Below are 23,125 nucleotides of genomic sequence, written 5' to 3' on the forward strand. Positions count from 1 at the left end.
GCTTTAAAAGGCAATCATAAATCAATGTGATATTGTTTGAAAGTCATGATTCAATATTTTTTTCCTGGAGGAATTTTTATTAACCCTTCATACAATTTTGAAATCTGTAGCAGTTGATTTGGGTTTTACATCCATCTCTATATTTTCAACTTGTCTACCTGGTGAAACTCCCAGGACTTACAAACACTGTAGAGATGTCATTCATTTCCATCTCTGCATTTGTCTGCAGCCCATGAAGATAGTGGCCATGTTCATACCTTGCACCTGCTTCTTTACCTACCTTTTTTCTAGAAACTTTGAATCTTTTTTTTTTTTTTTAAATCAGAGGTTAAATAGAACTAATGGCTTCAGAGATTACCCTTAATTCCTGAAGGGCAAGAAGTGAATATCCCAGGCTCCCCCTCTTCTCATGGGACAAATCTTAGGGAATAGAAGACATAATATCTCACTTAATAAATGTTCTATTGGTCTTTTTCCCTTCATTCTTTCATATTTCCCACTGCCACTCTTGTTCTTCCTGGTGTCACCTTTCAAGAGCTTTTCACAAGATTTGTTTTCATAAAACCTTAATATTGGTGATCAAAATTCTTCATTTGTAATTATTTAAATTCTAAAAGTGAATCTCATTCATTTCTCACACTTGTAATCACTCATAACCTGTTGGAAGAGTGATGAATGTGAGTTACATAGAATAAAATATGTAAATTGCTTAAGTACACATTTGCATTTTATAGAATTTTAAAATGCACAGAGCATCTTGGAATATGCAGTGGAATAGTGTAGGCCTGAATATGGAAGATGTGAGAAATTTGGTGTTCAAAGTACAAGAGGTGTTCTGGCAACAGATAAGGGCCCTAAGCTGCTGGATTAAGATTCTTCTAAGATGTGTGTGGGTTCATATCTCAAGTGCAATAGTTTTCTATGAAAATGTTTTAACAGCTTATCTCTATTTTCTCTTTATTCAAGAACCTTCATGTAAGAGTTTGAGATAGTGGATTGTCATGGCTCTGCCTCAGTTACAACAATGCACTTTGTATGTATAAATATTAACCATTCCATTCTAGCAGAAAAAATTATAAAAATATATGATTCAGCATTCTCTCATATTAAAAAATACCAGGATGTTTTAAATGCCATAAAACAGTGATATAAGAAAGAAAATGGCCCCAACTTATTTTTGAAGCCACTATACACTAGGACAAATAAAGACCCAACATGAAAAACTACATTCTTTATAAATAGTAAAATTGTTAATAATATTATAACTCTTTAACTTAATATACTTATGTGTATATGTATATATGTGTATGTATAATTCTTACATAATAGTATATCCAGAGGAACTAAGTTTGGTTTTTCTAAAAAAACATGATAATCTCACTTATAAAATTATTAATTTAAAAGAAGACAGACACTGTATAATGGGAACTATGCATATATAGATATATACAGTTAACTTAAGCACACTTGGAAACCCTTACACATGTGAATGTGTTTGTAGGTGTCTATCCATGATACTATTTTAAATCTGTTTGTTTCTGCTAATGAAATTTCTTGCCAGGGGAATGTTTCATTCCAATCTGTGTTTGTCTCTCTCAGGTTGTGACACTCCTTTACATCTTCAACATTCATGCTCTACCTCTTCCTGAAATGGAAGCTACTCTCCAATTTTAGGGACCTTACAATGCAGCAAATCATTATACTTTCTTGCCAATTGCCTTTATTTATAGGCCTTAGCATTTTCTTTTGATGTGTATACTTCCATTCAGTGCATGGCAAATGCTGGCTCCTTCTCTTAATTCCCTAGGAAAGTCTTTCTGTTTGGTTAGTGCTAAATCAATCAATGAACCTCTAGCTTTTCCTGAAGCTGTATTGTTTTCCTGTGTCTGTTTACCTCTAAATCTTGAATCAAACAGTGGCTGGAATACAGTAGGGGTGCAATACTTGTTTAAGTAAAGAAGATCAAAATTCTGAAATAATACAAAGGAAAAGGAATTTCCTAATTGAGTCTGAGTGAAAAGCAACATTTCCTTTGGGCAAACACAACACAATTCTCCTGGGTAAGACTATTTAACATTCCCCCATATCCAGTACATCTGTGTGTTTTATCAGTCAACCTCTTAAATGGTGCAGTAAAATTTCACTGTGCTTTTTTTTAATAACAAAAAAATAACAGGGGCTTTCTGAAGTATATCTGAATGCAACTTTGGTTCAATATGATTTTTCTTTTCATCTAATTATGAGATTGTGCTAAACATTAGAGAAATTTGATAGTGTGATATTGTAATACTAATTTATAGTAATTATTTTTATTCATTCAGTAAACATTATTTTATATGTACTTGGTGTTTTAAAATCATTATTTCATTGACTATTTAAGCTATACTACCATGTTCATGTAACAGATATTCATTAATTGACAAAATTGTGCTAGTTTCTAAGAATAACACTCTTTTTATCATTCAGAAACTAAAGTCTAGTAATGGAGACAAATAATAGGACAACTGCAATGTGTGATTGTTAAAATAATAAAGATATATGCTAGTTTTGGGGGAAATACAAAAAGTTTATTTAGCCCATTTTGAGTGAGTTTATCACTGTAGATATATTTAATACTTAGCTAGTTAGACAGATGACTAACATGAAGATGGAATGGGGTGGGTGAGATAGGAAAGGATATTCTAGTGAAAGAATTTTATATATATCTAGAAGCCCGGTGCACAAAAATTTGTGCACTCGGGGGGAGGGGGTGTCCCTCAGCCCGGCCTGTGCCCTCTTGCAGTCTGGGACCCCTCAGGAGATAACAACCTGCTGGCTTAGGCCTGCTCCCTGGTGGCAGAGGGCAGGCCCAATCCCTAGGTACAGCCCCTGGTTGGGCTCAGAGCAGGGCCGATTGGGGAGTTGGGGCGCAGCCCCCTGTCATGCACAGAGCAGGGCGGATTGGGAGGTTGGGATGCCACCCTCAGTCAAGCTCAGGGTAGGGCTGATTGGGGGGTTGGGGCACCGCCCCCTGTCACACTCAAGGCAGGGTCGATGGGGAGGTTGCGGCGCCACTCCCTGTCACGCACAGAGCAGGGTCAATCAGGGGGTTGGGGAGCTCCCCCCTGTCATGCACAGAGCAGGGCCTATCAGGGGGTTGGGGAGTTCCCCCTGTCACTCACAGAGTAGGGCTGATAGGGGAGTTGGGGCACCGGCCCTGTCACACACAGAGCAGGGTGGATCAGGGGGTTGGGGTGCCGCACCCTGTCACACTCAGGGCAGGGCCGATGGGGAGGTTATGGCTCTACCCCATCACACAGAGAGCAGGGCCCATGGGGGGCGGTTGGGGCATCGCCCTCTATCACCCACAGAGCAGGGCCGATCATGGGGTTGTCACACTCAGGGGAGGGCCGATGGGGAGGTTATGGCTCAGCCCCGTCACACACAGAGCAGGGCCCGTGGGGGGGGTGGGGGGGTTGGGGTGCCACACCCTGTCACACACAGAGCAAGGCCGATCAGGGGGTTGGGGAGCTCCCCACTATCAGGCACAGAGCAGGGCTGATCAGGGGGTTAGGGCGCCTTCCCCTGTCACACACAGAGCAGGGCCGATAGGGAGGTTGTGGCCCCACCCCCTGTTACACAGAGCCGCAGGGCCATCAGGGGGTTTGGGCGCTGCCCCCTGTCAGGCTGATCCCGGTGCCGGGAGGCCTCGCGGCTCCGCTGATCCCGGTGCTGGGAGGCATATTACCCTTTTACTATATAGGATAGAGGCCTGGTGCATGGGTGGGGGCCGGCTGGTTTGCCCTGAAGGGTGTCCTGGATCAGGGTGGGGGTCCCCACTGGGGTGCCTGGCCAGCTTGGGTGAGGGGCTGAGGGCTGTTTTCAGGCTGGCGGGTGACGGAAGCTCCCAACCGCTCCTTTTTTTCTTCTCTTTTTTATTCTGGGCCAGCTTTAGCTCTGAGGCTCCAGCTCTTAGGCCTCCGTTGCTGAAAGCAGGTATCTGGTTTGTTTCAATTCTATAATCGAAACAATGTATAACTCCAGCTCTGAGATCCTGGCTCGCTGAAAGCAGGTTTCTGGGGTTTCTTTTAGCTTCTATATTTGTTACAATGTTTCAAACTGCAGGCTCAGAGGCCGGCAAGGCAGGCGTGGAACATTGGTTTCCTCCGTCACTGAAGCAAGCAAGCCTCATGTTAGTTTCAAGCTGCCTGGCTGCCGTCCGCCTTCTTGGCTGGCAGTTAATTTGCATATCGCCCTGATTAGCCAATGGGAAGGGTAGCGGTCGTACACTAATTACTATGTTTCTCTTTTATTAGATAGTATATATATATATATATATATATATATATGTATATATATATATATGTGTCTAAGTGACCATTATGACAGAATGACCAGAACTACCAGAATGACTGGTTGCTATGATGCACACTGACCACTAGGGAGCATACATACACTCAATGCAGGAGTTGTTCCCGGCCTACAGGTCCTAATCGCCCAATGAGGCCTGCTGGCCAACCTCCCACAGTCCCTCCCCCTGGCCAGCAGGCCCTGATCGGCCTGCTGCCTACCCACCACAGTGGCGGTTGGTACCTCTCCCCAGCCTACAGGCCCTGATCGCCTGATCAGGGCCGAACCCCAGGCTGGGACAGGGAACTGGGTAGGTGGTGGTGACTAACCTCCCACAGTGCCTAGGCCGGGGTCTGTGACCTCTCACCAGCTACCTGGGGGTGGGGGTGATGGAGATGGAGGTGCAGTGAGAATGTGGGGTGTCTGCCAAGCTCGCTCTCACTCCCCCTGCTCCCGTCCCTGGAATGCCAGGGCTTGAGCACCAGGGAAGCCCCCGCACTCAGGTTCCAGGCTCTCATGAGGAGCCTGCCCCACACCCTCACAGCCTCTTCCAGGTGAGCTGTGCCACAGCCGCCAGGATTGCAAGGGCTGGTTGAGCTCCCCATTGATTCCGGCCTGGCCCGGCTCCTGCCCCAGTGGTCTTGGCCCCATCAGGCTCTGCCTCCACCCCACCCAGAACTCTAGCTGAGGCCCCCAGCCTGGGTGCCAAACATGCTTTTGGCTGTGGCCTCTGAGTGGGCACCACACCAAGTCCCTCACTCATCATCTGCAGCCCCTCTTGGGCCACCCGGCCCTGCACTCATCACTCCTTGGAGTAGAGCTACAGCTGCTACTCCTGCTGCTTCTTCCAGATAAATGCCATGGAGGATGGCGGGCGCAGGCGCAGGATGTGGGGACACCTGCCATTTTCTGCCATGCAGGAGCCAGTCTGAGAGGCCAGCTGAGAGAGAGTGTGCTGCCTGTCCAGCTTCTGTGTGGTGCCACTGGGCAGCCCAGAGGCCCACAATGCACTCTAGCCCACAGTGTCTGGCCCCTCACCCAGGATGGCCACACCCTCATGGGGTGAGGGTCCCCGCTGGGGTCCTTGGCCAGCCTGCAAACAGCCATCAGCCACTCACCAAGGCTGGCTAGGCACCCCAGAAAGACCCTCCACCCTGAAGGGGGTGTGGCCAGCTTGAAAATGGCCCTCAGCCCCTTACCCAGGCTGGCCAGGCACCCCAGTGGGGACCCCCACCCTGAAGGGGCTGTGGTCAGTCTGAAAACGGCCCTCAGCCCCTCACCCATGCTGGCCAGGCACCTTAGCAGGACCCCCACCTGATCTGGGACACCCTTCAGGGCAAACCAGCAGGCCCCCACCCATGCACCAGGCCTCTATCCTATATAATAAAATGGTAATATGCAAATTGACCCTAACAGCAGAATGACTGGGAATGACTGGTCACTATGACACACACTGACCACCAGGGGGCAGACGGTCAATGAGGAGCTGCCCTCTGGTGGTCAGTGCACTCCCACAGGGGGAGCTCTGCTCAGCCACAAGCCAGGCTGATGGCTGCCAGTACAGCGGCAGTGGTGGGAGCCTCTCCCACCTCCTCAGCAGCTCTAAGGATGTCCGACTGCAGCTGAGGCCTGCTCCTCCTGGCAAGTGGACATCCCCCGAGGGCTCCCGGGCTGCCAGATGGATGTCTGACTGCCAGCTTAGGCCCAATCCCCCAGGGAGTGGACCTAAGTCAGCAGGTGGTCATCCCCCGAGGGGTTCCAGACTGTGAGAGGGCACAGGCCGGGCTGAGAGACCCCCCCAAATGCACAAAGTTTTGTGTACCAGGCCTCTAGTCTATATATATATTAAAACCTAAGTGATCATTTGACCATTCAGCCATTCGGCCAGTAGTTATGATGTTCACTGACCACCAGGGGGCAGACGCTTAACACACAAGCATGGAATCATGGAACAGAGTGATGAATCTCAGAGGAAAGGGGGGAGGGGGGAGGGTGAGAAGAGGTTAACCAAACATCTTATACACATACTAAAGGCCCAGTACATGGATTAGTGCACTGGTAGGGTCCCTTGGCCTGGCCTGTGGGGATTGGGATGAACCTGTGCACCAGACTCCGACATCACCAGAGGGTCCTGGATTGTGAGAGGGCGCAGGCCAGGCTGAAGGATTCCAGCAGTGCATGAATCTGTGGGAAAATATGTAAACAGAACAACATTACAAGTGTTAAAATAGATCCGGAGACACAGAAGCATAGAACAGATTGACGAATCTCAGAGGGAAGGTGGGAGTGGAAGGTGGAGGTGAGACAGTGGAGAGAGATTAACCAAATAATTTATATGCATAACTCATGGACACAGACAATAGTGTGGTGAAAGATAAAAATCTAGATGCGACTTAAATTGATAAGGACCTCTTTTAATCCATAATACACTCCTGCAATATGAAGAGTCTGTCGTGAACTGAACCCAACTTTGATTTGTATGGAGATGACCTGGTATTTAAAAGGAAAAAGGGGAAATTGGAAGGGTAGTAAGGGAGGTTCAGTAGAGTGAGAGAAGTGAAAAATAATAATAATAAATGGAAGGGGTAATTGGTACACGTGAAACCCATCTGAGTTTATTAAATGGGGCCTGTCAGAGTTATACTCCTGATGTGCCACAGAGACTGGGAGACAGGGACACAGTTGTAAGGTATTGACTGCAACCAACAGTGAGTTCTTTGTGCAGCCTTGAGTTTCCCAGGCAGGCACTTTGAGGGGCCCTAGGGTCATCCTGGTGACACAGTCTTGAGCTGTTAGAAACAAAGTTAGTGTTTTAGTCCAGTTGTTATGGGCCAAGGTTGAGGAGTAATCAAGAAGAGGGCTCAGAGGAGCCTGGGAGGAGGTTGGTCAAAGAGGGAATATTTGTCAAGAGAATTGCATATATACAACAAAAAGGCAGAAAAAAGTAGGTGTTTTATTATTTATTTTTTAAAATATATTTTTATAGATTTCAGAGTGGAAGGGAGAGTGAGGGAGAGTGAGATAGAAACATCAATGATGAGAGAGAATCATTGATAGGCTGCTTCCTGCACTCCACACACTAAGGACTGAGCCTGCAACCCAGGCTTGTGACCAGACCAATAATCAAACTGTGACCTCCTAGATCATAGGTTAGTGCTCAACCACTGAGGCATGCTGGCTAGGCAAAAGTAGGTGTTTTAAATGTATTAAAAATAATTTATTTAGACATGATATACTAGGTTTTGATGCAGTAAGAAATTAATTAAGAAATCTAATGATTTAACACACCAGAAGTTAATTTCTCATATATGTCGAGTCATCTGTTTTTTTAAAAAAAAAATATATCTTTATTGTGGAAAGTATTACCGATGTCCCCTTTTTTCCCCATTGACCCCTTCTACCCCAACCCCTGAACCCCCATCATTCAAGACCTCCACCACACTATTGTCTGTGTCCATGAGTTATGCATATAAATTATTTGGTTAATCTCTCTCCACTGTTCCACCTCCACCCTCCACTCCCACCTTCCCTCTGAGATTCGTCAATCTGTTCTATGCTTCTGTGTCTCCGGATCTATTTCATTCATCGGTTTATTTTGTTCATTAGATTCCACATATGAGTGAGATCATGTGATACTTGTCTTTCTCTGACTGGCTTATTCCCACTGTTCTTGATGGCAACTCCTTTCCAAGTGGTGACTCAGAGGTGTGATGACTCTGCCCTATAGCTAATGCCTCCCAGCTGGGAAAAGAAGAACAGGAGGAACATGCAGGAAGTAGTCATTGCAGAAACCAGGAGTCACCTTTATTATTTCTACTCAGAGTTTTTCAGCCGGAACTAACCACATTGTAAGCGAGAGAAATCTAATGTAAACTAGATTACATAGAAAATGGGGATTAAGAGAAATAAATTAGTATGTTTTTTTAAAGTGAAAAAAAATATTAAGAATGAATGCCTTGGAAAAGGAATAAACCAAACATATAACTGAATATATCCACAGCAGGGATTTACAGAAATTCTCTGACACAAAGACTCCCCTAAGAAGCTGATAGGTTGGGGGGCATCAACAGGCATGAAAACAGAGATGCAGCCCTAACCGGTTTGGCTCAGTGGATAGAGCGTTGGCCTGCAGACTCAAGGGTCCCAGGTTCGATTCCAGTCAAAGGCATGTACCTTGGTTACGGGAACATTCCCAGTAGGGGGTGTACAAGAGGCAGCTGATCGATGTTTCTAACTCTCTATCCCTCTCCCTTTCTGTCTATAAAAAATCAATAAAATATATTTTTTAAAAATTGAACACTATTTAAAAACAAAAACAAAAAACGGAGATGCAACAGGACATCGGGGGATTAACATCAGCTAAAGCCAGGATAGAACTGAATCCACAGGAAAATACTGAGAAGCCTTGCCGGAGCAATTATCTCAGATTGTCTGTGCCAAGAAAAGAGATATATTTTTATCAGCATAAGCACAGACCAGTTGCATCCCTCTGCAGTGGTGTGAGTTAAACTTCCCTGAATCTAGACTTAATCCCAATACATGGGGCAAGTGGACCAGCTCCTTAAACTAATTAAATATTAAGTTGAAGTGACTATTAAATCACTGGAATTGAGCTAATTTGGCTGAAAATATCCAGATTAATGTTTTAGCTTCAAACAGACTGGAGCTCAGAATCAGACTTTTAAATCAGTGCCAGAATAAAGAACTTTATGGAAACTTGTAATATTGTTCCGTTTACATATTTTTCTAATTTGCACTAAAAAGCAGAAGTGATAGTGAATATTAAAATTTAAAAGGTGCCTTGAAAAATATGATTAATAGCTTGTTAATAACATAAAAACATACCATCAACCTATGAATCAGGAGGTCATGGTTTGATTCCAGGTCAGGGCTCCATCCTCAGTGTGGGATGTGCAGGAGGCAGCTGGTCAATAGTTCTCTCTCATCATTAATGTTTACATCTCTTTCTTGCTCTTCCTTCCTCTCTGAAATCAACAAAAAATATATTTTTAAAAATGCCAAGCACTTGGGACATAGTATAGTTATTTTTTTCTTCTGCTTTATTATGAAACTTTCAAATCCAAAAGTACTCCCTGATTGATACATATGATCCTCTTTTTTTTTCCTTTTTGCATTTTCTGAAAATAATGCATAGTAATAATAAAATATAAGGTGACCTATATAATTATAATAGCATACCAAATTTACTTAGTATGCTTCTCAAGTTTAGAATTATTACCACAAAGTTAATATTAGGTGAAAGGCCTAAAGGGAAGTTTCATTACTAGTAATCATTTTATTTGTTTTTAAAATATATTAATCTTACAGGGAAAAAATTAACTAATCCTTAACCTCAACAGGCTTATTTTTATGTACATATTTAGATACATATATGATTATGTATATATATAGTACACATACATACCTTCATATACATGTCTATACATTTCATTTAATTCTGTTTTTGCTTTTATGGATTCTGATGAGAAATCCATTGTAATTCTTAGTCTTATTCCTTTATAGTTGAGTGGTATTTTTCTTTTAATTTATTTTAAGATGTTTCTTTTTATGTTTGGTTTTTGGCAATTTGAATATACTATTCATCTGCATGTTTTGTGGATTTGGGGTGTTAGTTTTCTGCTTGGTGTTCCCTAGCTTCCTGGGTGTGTAGTTTGATGTCTGTCATCAATATTGTAAAGCTCTAAAACATATTAATGCAAATATGTCTGCAGTCTATACATTATCCATTCTGGTATTGTCCCACAATTATTAAAAATTCTATTTTAATTTTTTCCCTTCTTTCTTTTTGCTTTTCAATTTCAAAATTTATATTGACTTATATATTTTTTAATTTAAATTCTTCATTGTTTAAGTATTACATGTCTCCTTTTACCCCCATTGACCTCTCCCCAGCCATGCCCAACCCCCTTCCATGCCCTTACCTCCTCCACCCCCCACTGTCTGTGTCCATTGGTTATGCTCATATGCATGAATACAAGTCCTTTGGTTGATCTCTTACTGCCTCACCCCCTGCCTTCCTTCATAGGTTGGACAGTCTGTTTGACGCTTCTATGACTCTGGTTCTATTTTTGTTCATCAGTTTATGTTGTTCATTATATTCCGCATTGAGTGAGGTCATGTGATATTTATCTTTCTCTGACTGGCTTATTTCGCTTAGCATAATGCTCTCCAGTTCCATCTATGTTGTGGCAAATGGTAACAATTCCTTCTTTTTTTACAGCAGTGTAGTATTCCATTGTGTAGATGTACCAGTTTTCTACTCCACTCATCAGCTGATGGGCAATTATGTTGTTTCTAAATCTTAGCTATTGTCAATTGTGCTATGAACATAGAGGTTCATATATTCTTTCTGGTTGATGTTTCTGTTTTCTTGGGATATATTCCTAGAAGTGGGATTACTGGGTCGAATGGGAGTTCCATTTTTAATTTTTGAGAAAACACCATACTGTTTTCCACAATGACTGCACCAGTCTGCATTCCCACCAGCAGTGTGCTAGAGTTCCTTTTTCTCTGCATCCTCACCAGCACTTGTCATTTGTTGACTTGTTAATGATAGCCATTCTGACAGGTATGAGATGGTACCTCATTGTTGTTTTGATTTGCATTTCTCAGATGATTAATGACTTTGAGTATGTTTTCATAGATCTCTTGGCTTTCTTTATGTCTTCTTTCAAAGTGTCTATTTAGGTCCTTAGCCCATTTTTTTGATTGGATTGTTTATCTTCCTTTTGCTAAGTTGTATGAGTTCCCTGTAAATTTTGGAGACTAAACCCTTATTGGAGATAACATTGGCAAATATGTTCTCCCATGCAGTGGGCTTTCTTGTTGCTTTGTTGATGGGTTCTTTTGCTATGCAGAAGCTTTTTATTTTGATGTAGTCCTATTTGTTTATTTTCTCTTTAGTTTCCATTGCCCTAGGAGCTGTACCAGTAAAGATATTGCTACAACAAATGTCTGCTATTTTGCTGCCTATGGCTTCTTCTAGGATTTTTATGGTTTCCCATCTTAAGTCCTTTATCCATTTTGAGCTTATTTTTGTGTATTGTATAAGTTAGTGGCCTAGTTTCATTTTTTTTTGCATGTATCTGTCCAATTTTCCCAACACCATTTACTGAAAAAACTGCCTTGACTCCACTGTGTGCTCTTGCTTCCTTTGTGAAATATTAATTGAGCATAATGGCTTGGGTCAATTTCTGGGTTCTCTGTTCTGTTTCATTGGTCTATATGTCTGGTCTTTTGCCAGTACCAGGCAGTTCTGAGAACAGTGACTTTGTAGTATAGTTTGATATTTGGTATTGTGATCCCTCCAACTTTGTTCTTCTTTCTCAAGATTGCTGCAGCTATATGGGGTCTTTTTTTTAATTCCAGCTGAATTTTTGGAGAGTTTGTTCTAGGTCTTTGAAGTATGCCATTGGTATTTTAATGGGAATTGCATTGAATCTATAGATTGCTTTGGGTAGTATGGACATTTTAATGATGTTGATCTTATCAATCCATGAACATGGTATATTCTTCCATTTGTTTGTCTTTCTCTATCTCTTTTTTCAGCATCCTGTAATTTTCTGAGCACAGGTCTTTACCTCCTTGGTTAAATTTATTCCTAAGTATCTTAATTTTTTTGTTGCAGTGGTAAATGGGATTGTTTTGTTTGTTTGTTTGTTTTGTTTTTTAGTTTTTCTTACTGTGAGTTCATTATTGGTGTATAAAAAAGCCATAGATTTCTGTGGGTTAATTTTGTATCCTGCTACATTGATGAATTCATTTATTAGTTCTAGTTTTTTGATGGAATTTTTAGGGTTTTCTATGTACACTATCATGTCAGCTGTGAATAAGGACAATTTTACTACTTCTTTTCCAATTTGGGTGCCTTTTATTTCTTCTTCTTGTCTGATTGCTATAGTTAGCACTTCCAGTACTATGTTGAACAGGAGTGGTCAGAGTTGGCATCCCTGTCTTGTTCCTGTTCTTAGGGGAAATGGTTTTAGTTTTTGCCCATTGAGTATGATGTTGGCTGTAGGTTTGTCATATAAGGCTTTTATTATGTTGAGGTATGATCCCTCTATTTCCACTTTGCTGACAGTTTTTATTAGTAAAGGGTGTTGGATTTTGTCAAATGCCTTTTCTGCATCAATTGATATGATTATGTGTTTTTGTCTCTCAATTTGTTTATGTGATGTATCACATTTATTGATGTGGGGATATTGTACCAGCTTTGTATTCCTGGAGTAAATCCCACTTGATCATGGTGTATGATCTTTCTAATGTAATGCTTGATCTGATTTGCTAGAATTCTGTTGTGGATTTTAGCATCTATCTTCCTCAGGGATATTGGCCTGTAATTCTCTTTCTTTGTGGTGTCTTTATCTGGTTTTGGGATTAGAGTAATGCTGGTTTCATAGAAAGAGCTTGGAAGTGCTTCTTCCTCTTGAATTTTTTGGAATAATCTGAGAAGGACAGGTTTTAGTTCTACTTTGAATGTTTGGTAAAACTCCCCTGTGAAGCTGTCTGGCCCCAGGCTTTTGTTTGCTGGAAGTTTTTTGATGATTGCTTCAATTTCCTCCTTAGTTATTGGCCTGTTGTGATTTTTTTATTCTTCTTGATTGAGTTTTGGAAGGTTGTATTTTTCAAATATTGACTTATCTTAATCCTATGGGCTTCTACTCTTGATTGTTTCAAGTCCTCTGATAAAATCCATCAAAGGTATTTCTAGCATTATCTTTTTATTTTTTCTTAGAATTTTCATTTTTTGTGTGCATACACTAACCATCTGCGTTTTCATGCTGGAAGAGATCATCAAGAAGTTGTGACTGCCAGTTCACCTGAGAGCTGGACCTGGGCAATTGGAGGCTTCCCACCTCCTCCCTGTCCCGAATATGCACTCAACTTGCCCTCGCCCCTCCAGAAGTGGCCCCAATGATACAGCCTTGAGATCATAACCTGGTGATGAGATTATCTGGCCTGGGTACATGATTGAAGACTGTTAGGTACTCTGTGAGCATAACTGAACGAGTTAAGGGTCTGAGTTACATATCTGAACCCAGTTAAGGCCCCTATGTAAATTTTAAGATTTGGTGGGTGGGTGCAGAAAATCTAGTCTGAGGTTACCCAGCAAGCCTCCCAAGTAAATTCTCTAGATTATTAAACCTGCCACCTACCATTTTGGAGTGAATTTCCTTTTTCTTTGGTTTCTCCTTGCCAATTTCAGATGATATCTCAGAAGCTCCCTGGAAGGTAGCAAAGTAAAAATTCTCTGAAGAGTAGTCTATTGTTATGCAGAAGGCTCTGGGCATATTTTAGAATAGCTACTCTTCCTCATCTCTTGCCAAAGGTATGAAAGGATCTTTCTTAGATTCTCATGATGAACATACTAAAGTATGAGAACACCTCTAAGACTGTAGATCCCATGGGGGTTATCATTTTCATTCTAGGCTACATTCAGTCTCAGTCTGTGTTTACTTTTAAGTGTTTCTACCACTTTATGGCTCCAGCAAATTCTGCTCCAGGTAAACAGATCTTGGTTGCTGTATCTCTCTCTTTTATTTTTTAAAATATATTTTATTGATATTTTACAGAGAGGAAGGGAGAGGTATAGAGAGTTAGAAACACCTATGAGAGAGAAACATCGATCAGCTGCCTCCTGCATACTTCCTACTGGAGATGTGCCCACAACCAAGGTACATGTCCTTGACCAGAATCGAACCTGGGAGCCTTCAGTGCACAGGCCGATGCTTTATCCACTGAGCAAAACCAGCTAGGGCTGCTGTATCTCTCTTGATGTACAAATTTCTTCAGATTTCAGTGTGGCAGTTTTCACCTGCAGCCTCAGTTTTCTTGTGGATCCAACAAAAGGCACTGATTTTTTGTTTCTCCACTTTTTTTTTTTCTATTAGAATGATGAGAACAATGAATTCCCAGCTCTTGAAATGTCAAAGCTGAAATCCCAAGTCACTTTTAATGGGTGATTATTTTAGGTATTTTAAGAATTTCAATTGGTGTATAGTGCAAGGTGGAAATACAAATCCACTTTTCTCAAATTTATTGACTCATTATTTAGAAAATGTATTATTTCCCATTCTAGAATACAATCAAAGTAAGGGTGTGCCATTTGTTGTTGTTGTTGTTTTTCCTTTTGTTCTCTAATGTATTTACAGCTTAAGGAACAGTTCTTAACTTGCACTAAGTAATAATTAAATATTTGTCAATTTAATGAATATAAATAAGAAACTACTTCTGAGCTCCTAGACTTTTGATTTACAGTTACTTTGTTTATTTATATTTCGCTATGTAAAAACCAATATTTTACAATAATAATAGTTATATATATATCTTGATATTTGTAAGATAATTCTTCCATATAAAATTTAAATCAGAATAAAATGCCAAGGTAAGCTCTTAGAACATATAATTTCATTTAAAAAGAATCTATCCTATCTAATAAAGAGGGAAAATGCTAATGGACCCTCACACCATCGCAAAAATTGTGGCGCCCACAGCCAATAAGGAGGGAATATGCTAATTGACTGCCCCACCCTCAAAGATGGCAGTGTCCACAGACACAAGATGGCGGTGCCCAGGCCCCCCCCCACTGAAGGGACTGGGGGACTCCTAGAGGTGGGCCCCACCTTGCCACACACCTGCCTCTGGAGTCCCCCAGTCCCCCTAGCCCCCCAGCCGCCGAGGGCCCGCCCGAGGTGCAGACACGCCTCATATGGTGGCTGCCCAGCCGCCCAGGGCTACCCAAGGCTCAGGTAACCAGCGCCAGCTGAGGCTTGCACTGCCGTCAGTGGCAGCAGCAGAGGTGTGATGGGGCATCGACTTCCCCTGATCACTGGGTTGCCTCCTGACCTGAGGGCTCCCGGACTGTGAGAGGGGGCAGGCCAGGCTGAGGGAGCCCCCTTCAGTGCATGAATTTTCCTGCACTGGGCTTCTAGTATACTTATAATATGAAACCTTTTCCATAAGAACATACCTCTGACTTTATTTAGATCTTTATTGTGTCCTTGTATTAAAGTTGCATATTTTTAGCAGAACATGATTTAATTGCTTACAAATTGTAAGAAGAGTTTGAGGAACAGTGTTTAGGCTAGATCTCCAGGAATGACTTCTTGGACAAAATCAGGTACTAACATGCCAATGAATTTACCCTTGCCATAATCAGAAACTTGGCACAGAAGAAGTCAATAGTCCCAGCTGCTGGCATTATGATAACCCACATTAGCCATTTTGCCTGGACCAGGAAAGTGCTACCAAAAACGTTGGCTTCAGAAGAACACCAGCTTCAGTGCAATTCAGAGATCAGAATGCTGTTTCTACAATTATTGGAAGTGCGAATAAATACCTTGCACATTGCCAAATTCTCAGTGTAACGTGGTTCCAAATTCAAGTCCCAGTTCAGTGGGGTACACTTGATTGGCAGAACTTAAATTTCTTCTGGGACCCAAATTACAAAGGACTATGAGAAATTCAGTTTTCAGTTTTTCTACTGATGCAATATAATATCACACTTAGAAGTAAAAAAGGTGGTGGTAGACCTAATTTATATTTCTGCCACACTGTCAACATCTTTTATAATTATCTCTATGAACATCTTAAATGTCTTAGTTTTCTTCTGATTATTTTATTCTTTCTTTCTATTATAAAATTAAACAAAGTAAACTATCTTCCAGTTATTTTACAATAATTTAATATCCAGAAAATTGCATAACTTACAATTTCTAAATGTTGTAACTTATACTTAAACTAGAGGCCTGATGCATGAAATTCATGCACTGGGAGGCAGTCTCTCAGCCCGGCCTGCACTGTCTCTCAGTCTGGGAGCTCTTGGGGGATGTCCAACTGCCGCGGAGGTGGGAGAGGGTCCTGTCACCTTCACTGTGTTTGCCAGCCTTGAGCCCCACTTCTGGCTGAGTGACGCTCCACTTGTGGGAGAACATTGACCACCAGGGAGCAGCTCCTGCATTGAGTACCTGCCTCCTGGTGGTCAGTGCATGTCATAGTGACTGTTGTTCCTCTGTTCGATAGATTTGCATATTACACTTTTATTATATAGGATATTTATGTAGATAAAATTTTATCTACAAATAATTACATTTTCTACTGTTTTTGTACAATTTATTGTTTATGTATTTATTTACCTGTGTTCTTTTTTGTGGTTAAGGCCTAGCATTAAGAGTCTATATTATGTGCTGCTTTTATAGCTGATAAAATTGAGAGTGACTCAAATGGCCTAACTACAAGTTCCCCTCCCGACTCTGCTCCCATGGATAAGGTGCCCTCGGTACTATCTCCTTGTCAGAAGGAGTGAATACAGTCTTGTTTATCCCTCAATAGTAAGTTTCATTTCCCTGCTAGATGTGGAATTATTCAAACAAGACAATTTCCTCCTCCCCTAGGAATCATAGAGCTCCCCCTCATTTTCATACTAAAAAGCCTGCCGCACATACCTCCTAGTTGTTTGATCTGTTCCTGGGTGTACAATCCATATAGCTCTGAGTGTTGTGCTGTGTCGTCTTCCCCCATACTATGAGTACATGCAACTAACCAGTTTCTGAAAATATCATCTGCACAGTGTGGGTTGGGTTGACTTTAGCCAAGCCCATATCTCTAGGTAAGGAATCCCTCTCTCAATAATAACCTGAATAGAAGATAATTCAAACATGGTTTGAGCCCTAATCTAATGTGGAAAAATAGAATTAGTGTATTTATTTTAATGAATCAACTTTTCATTTGAGTACCCTCATTTCTATCATTGTTAATTTTTGTTTTATTACTCATAATTTACTTGTGTTTATGCTTATCCTCTTTGCTTAAGTTGTATATCAATCTCTTTAATTTTTAAGATTTCTCATTTTCTAATATAAGAATTAATGCTGTAAATTTCATCACATCTCACAAGTTTGATATTTATTGGTTTTATTATTGTTCAATTTTAAGCATATTTAAATTTCAATATTTATAACTTTTTGACTCATCAGTTATAAGGAACTATATGGTGGCTTTTATACCTTCTCTTATTTTTGAGTCAAATAGAAATTCTACTATGATCAGAAAACATTATATTTATAATTAATCTATGAAACTTGTTGAGACTTGCTTTAAGACTTTGTGTGTTGTCAAATATAAATGTTTTATGTGAACTTTAAAAACTATAAGTTTCTTCTAATTGTATGCAGATTCCATATCTGTCTCTTAAATCATATACTCATTATGTTATTCAAATGTTTTATACATTTGCTACTATTTTTCTTTTTAGTTGCTCAGCTGAGAATCCAGTATCCAGAATCAGTCCCTGCCAAATTTCCCCTAATCTCCTCTGTCCTAGGCAACCACTAATTCACTTCCTGTCACTATAGAATTGACTATTCTGGACATTTCATATAAATGGAGTCATACAATATGTAGTATTTTGTAGCTGGGCTTCTTTTACTTGAACTGTTTTCAAGGTTTATCCATGTATGTGTCAGTACATCATACCTTTTTATGGTTAAATAATATTTCATTTTATAGATACAGTACATTTTAAAATGTATTTATCAGTTGATGGACATTTGTCTTTTTTCTACTTTTTGACTGTTATGAACAATGCTACTATGAACGAATTTTGTGTGGTTCTGTTTTTATTTTCCTTAGGTATGTACCTTGTTGGGGAATGGCTGGGTTATTTGGTAATTGTATACTTAGCTTTTTGAGAAATTGACAGCCTTCTTTTCAAAGCAACAGTCCATTTTGCATTCCCACTAGCCATGTATGAGATTTGAGCTGTCACCACATTGCTGCCCAAACCTTGTAATTATCTGTCTTTTTGATTATAGACAGTCTAGATTATGTGAAATGGTATCTAATTGTAGTTTTGATTTGCATTTCCATGATGGTTAATGATGTTGAGAATCATTTCACAAGCTTATTTGCCATCTGTATATTTCATTCGGAGAAATGTCTAGTCAGATGCTTTGACCATTTTTAATTGGCTTCTTTTTTTATTACTGCTTTGTACTTATTCTTTATATATTCCGGGTACAAATTTCTGATGTGATCTATAATCTGAAATATTTTGTCCTTTTTGTTGTCTTTTTACTTTCTTTATGATGTTTCAAGCACAAATGTTTAAGTTTTGATGAAGTACAACTTATCAATATTTTTTTTTCTCACTTGTGATTTTGATGTCATATACAGGTAGGCTTTCCTTAACCCAAGGTTACAATTATTTAAATTCATATTTTCTCTAAATGTTTTATAGTTTTAGCTCTTCCATATACAACTATAATATGTTTTAATTTATTTTTATGTGTGAAATGAAGAAGGATCTGCTATGGATTGAATTGTGTCCTGCAGAAAGCTATGCTGAAGTCCTAACACCCAATGCTTAAGAATGAGATCTTATTCAGATTTAGGGTCATTTTAGATCAATTACTTTACATGAGGTCAAACTGGAGTAGGATGGACCTTAATCAAATATGACTGCTGTCCTTACAAACAGAGAAAAACCTCATGTGAATACATAGGCTGTAGGGAGAGGCTCTAGGGCAGGGGTGGGCAAACTTTTTGACTCGAGGGCCACAATGGGTTCTTAAACTGGACCTGAGGGCCGAACAAAAGCATGGATGGAGTGTTTGTGTGAACTAATATAAATTCAAAGTAAACATCATTACATAAAAGGGTATGGTCTTTTTTTTTTTTTTTTTTTTTTTTTAGTTTTATCCATTTCAAACGGGCCGGATCCACCCGCGGGAGGTGTTTGCCCACGGCTGCTAGGGTCAAGTCTCGAGCTGACCTGTGGCAGGGCCACAAACAAGTCCCAGCCTGGAGGGCAGAGTTCTCCTAGCATAATTAAGCCTGGCCTTGTAGCCTCCCTAATTCCTTCCTAAGTAGCTAATGGGCTGTGGGTAGTGCAGCAAGTGTTGCCAAAATAAGAACACTTGTATACATGTTAATCCACCCTTGTTTTAATCAGACTATAGAATAAAGGATCGGCCTGCAGACTGGGTCTTTTGTGTCCTCATCCAGGCACGAGAGATCCACCGAGCCCCAGCTGTATTATCTTGTCTGTCTTTTCTTCAATCCTTCACTGCCCTTCCTCAGGTTCACCCTTAGGGAAACATGGCCCTGCCAACACCTCAATTTCAGGTTTCTTGTTTAAGAAATGTGAGAGAATACATTTCCATTCTTTTAAGCTAAACAGTTTGTGATTCTTTGTTACAAAAGCCTTAGAAACTATCATAGATTTTAGTACTAGGAATTATGGTGCTTTTGTAACAAATACCTGAAAATGTGAAAGTAAATTTGTAATGGGGTAATGGATAGAAAGAAGCTGGAAGAATTTTGAGGTACTTGATAGCAAAGCCTAGATGTCTTAAAGATATTTTTCATAGAAATATGGATGCTAAAAGTAATTTTGGAAAAGGCTCAAAGAAGTGAAGTAGACTGCAGAGAAAACGTTTATCATCTTAGAGAATATATATACCATCACGAACAGACTTGTGCTAGAAGTGTGAATGTCAAAGGTCCCTCTGGAGAAGACTCAGACAAGAATGAGAAACATGTTATTAGAAACTGAATGAAGGACTCTCCTTATAAAGCGATATAAATATTGGCCAAATTGGGTTCTGCGGTTCAGTATTAAAAAGTAAACTTTGTAAGTCTGCTTTGTAGGTAGACTTAAGTATTTAGATGAAGAGATTTCCAAGCAAAGTGTAGAAGGCATAGTTTGCTTTCTCTTTGCTGTTATTAGTAAAATGAAAGGAAAGAAAAAAAAAATCTTGAGAAGGAACTATTAAGCAAAAGGGAACTGCACCATTTATTTAGTCTTCAATTTCTTTCCACTACATTTTATAGCTTCCTAATGTATGTCTTGCTCTTTTGTTAAATTTATTAACTATGTTATTATTCGTGATAGTATGGTAATGAAATTTTCTTAATTCCATTTTCTGACTGCTCATTGTTATTGTGTAAGATTACAATTTAGTTTTTGGCATGTTAAACTAGCGCCCTGAAAACTTGCTGAACTCATTTATTAGTTCTAATAGATTTTTTAGTGGATTCTTTAAAAATTTTTATCTACAAAATTATGCTACCCACAAATAGGGGTAGTTTTATCTCTTCCTTTCCTTTTATTTAATTTCGATGCCTAATTGCCATGACCAGACTTCTGGCAGGATGTTGAACAGAAATGATAAGAACATTTTTATCTTGTTCCTAATCATAGGAGAAATCATTCAGTTTTTCTCATTAACGATAATGTTGACTGCTGGTTTTCATTGTCCTAGGGACACAGGATGAAGAATCCATTCTAATATACATATATTCTAATATACATATATATATATATATATATATATATATATATATATATATGGAAGAAAGAGATAGAAACATCAATGATGGAGAGAATCATTGATTGGCTGCCTCCTGCATTCCCACTAGGGATCCAGCCTGCAACCTGAGCATATGTCTTGACCAGGAATCAACCCCCTTCTGAATGCCTCATTAACATGGCATAGAATCTCCATTTCCCATATCTCACTGGCTAGATTCATATTTTTTGCTACTGAATGTAATAAATTCTATTTTTTATACAAGCTAAAACATTCAGTGTGAGTGTTAATTTTCTAATATTGAAAGTGTTTTTCTCTTCTGTTTTTATTTATTTCAAAGAAGTGTGCTATATTCTGGGAAGTGATATTTTTATACCATGTACGATCTGAGTGATCACATATCTAAAAATTGAATAGACATCTCTTCACCCTTGCCCTCTTAAGGCAATAAAGCACGTTAGTAATCAGTTGTCTATTTGGGCCACTTTGGCTAGAGCACAATTGAGATCAAACCAATGGTAGGGAAGTTGCCTAAAATATATATGTCTTTTCTCACTTATTTGAATATTTCATAAGTTTTTACTAATATATTTGGCATGATAGTAGGTGCAAATTTTACAAGAAAGGCCCAGTTGAGATATGTACATGCACATGAACAGATTTTTGTTTACCAGATTACCAGTGATCTGATATTAGAATAAGGAAATTTAAATAAAGATAAAAGAGTGAACATGCAGATTCATAATCCTCCCTTTATTTCGTAAAATATGGAAATAATTTAAACATACTTTTAAAATATGAAGATGAGCTCTAACCAGTTTGGTTCAGTGGATAGAGCGTTGGCCTGCGGACTGAAGGGTCCCAGGTTCAATTCTGGTCAAGGGCATGTACCTTGGTTGCAGGCACAACCTCAGTAGGGGGTGTGCAGGAGACAGCTGATCGATGTTTCTCTCTCATCGATGTTTCTAACTCTCTATCCCTCTCCCTTCCTCTCTGTAAAAAATCAATAAAATATATAAAATATAATAATAAAATAAAATATGAAGATGAGCTTGAAGTCAAGACAGAGAAAAATCCAAAGTTTCAACAATGTTGGAGTCTTGGGTGGAATTTAAAGATTGGTTGCTTTCAGAGGACCAGGACCAAACACATATTTTCTGTGCTATAGTTTAGTGTAGACACAGGAGGGGAATTTAGGCAAAGGATGCTTTGCACAGCAAGGAGCTCAGTTTATTTGAATCTAAGAATGAGTACTACTCTCATTAGCGTACAGAATAAAAAACAGATAAATAAATATCTGAATTATTGATTGAAATGAGCCTATTATCCTAATCCATGGCCTTAATAGTAACCAAATAACTAAGATTATAAACTCTTGCTAGGAAATAGGTTTTGAAAAGAAAGCAGTTTAGAGAGAAACAGATTTTAAGAAGTATCTATCTTTAACAAAGTAATTGAAACATGGGTTTGGCATGGGGGACAAATCAGTGGTACAGAAAAGAGACCAGAAGAACAGTCCTGCCATGGCCATTGTTGCTCAGTGGTTAGGGAGTCGGCCCGCTCACCAAAGTGTCACAGGTTTGATTCCAGTCAAGGGCAGATACCTGGGTTGCAGTTGGGGCTCCTGCAAGTGGAAACCAATAGCTGTGTCTCCCTTGCATTGATGCTTCTCTCTTCTTCTCTCTCTCCCTTCCTCCCTTCCACTCTAAGAAAGCAGTGGAAAAAAATAATAATAAAAGAATTACAAAAAAAAGGACAGTCCTATATATTCATGTTACCTTGTGACAAAAGTAATAATGTACATGAATGTTAATACATTATTATCCTATATAATAAACGCCCGGCAACCAAACAGCAGAATGACTAGAACAACTGGTCGACCAGTCACTATGAGGGCACTGACAACCAGGGGGCAGACAATCAATGCAGGAGCTGCCCCCTGGTGGTCAGTGCACTACCACAGTGGGAGCACCACTAGGCTGACCGGGATGAGCAGCTGAACCCCAGGCCTATGGGCAGAACCCCGGGCTGCAATAATTGGCTCCTTACCCCAGGCTCCCCCTTGCCCCAGTCTCCTCCTCCTCACTCCCTGCAACCTCCTCCAGAAGCCTGCAGGCTGCACAGCACTGCTGCTGGGCTCGCACAGCTGAGGCTGGGAGGCGAGTTCATGGCCACTGTGGGTCTGAGGCCTACTCCACTGCCTCTCAATGCTATTGTCCCTGGGCCTGGCCCCAATCGGAGAGGCGAGTGCTCAGATTTCACAGAAGATGCTAGACAAGGGAGCAGCCACAAAGAGGGTGGATCCACCAGCTCAGCTGACTGGGATGAGCGGAGCTCCCACAGCAGGCCACACCTCCCACCAGTGCACGAATCCCATGCACCGGGCCTCTTGTTAATAATATAAAATTATAAATATTATCCCTAACCAGTTTGGCTTAGTGGATAGATCATTGGCTTAGGGACTA

The sequence above is a fragment of the Myotis myotis genome, unplaced genomic scaffold (assembly GCF_014108235.1).
Source record: "Myotis myotis isolate mMyoMyo1 unplaced genomic scaffold, mMyoMyo1.p scaffold_m19_p_2, whole genome shotgun sequence".
Lineage (NCBI taxonomy): Eukaryota > Metazoa > Chordata > Mammalia > Chiroptera > Vespertilionidae > Myotis > Myotis myotis.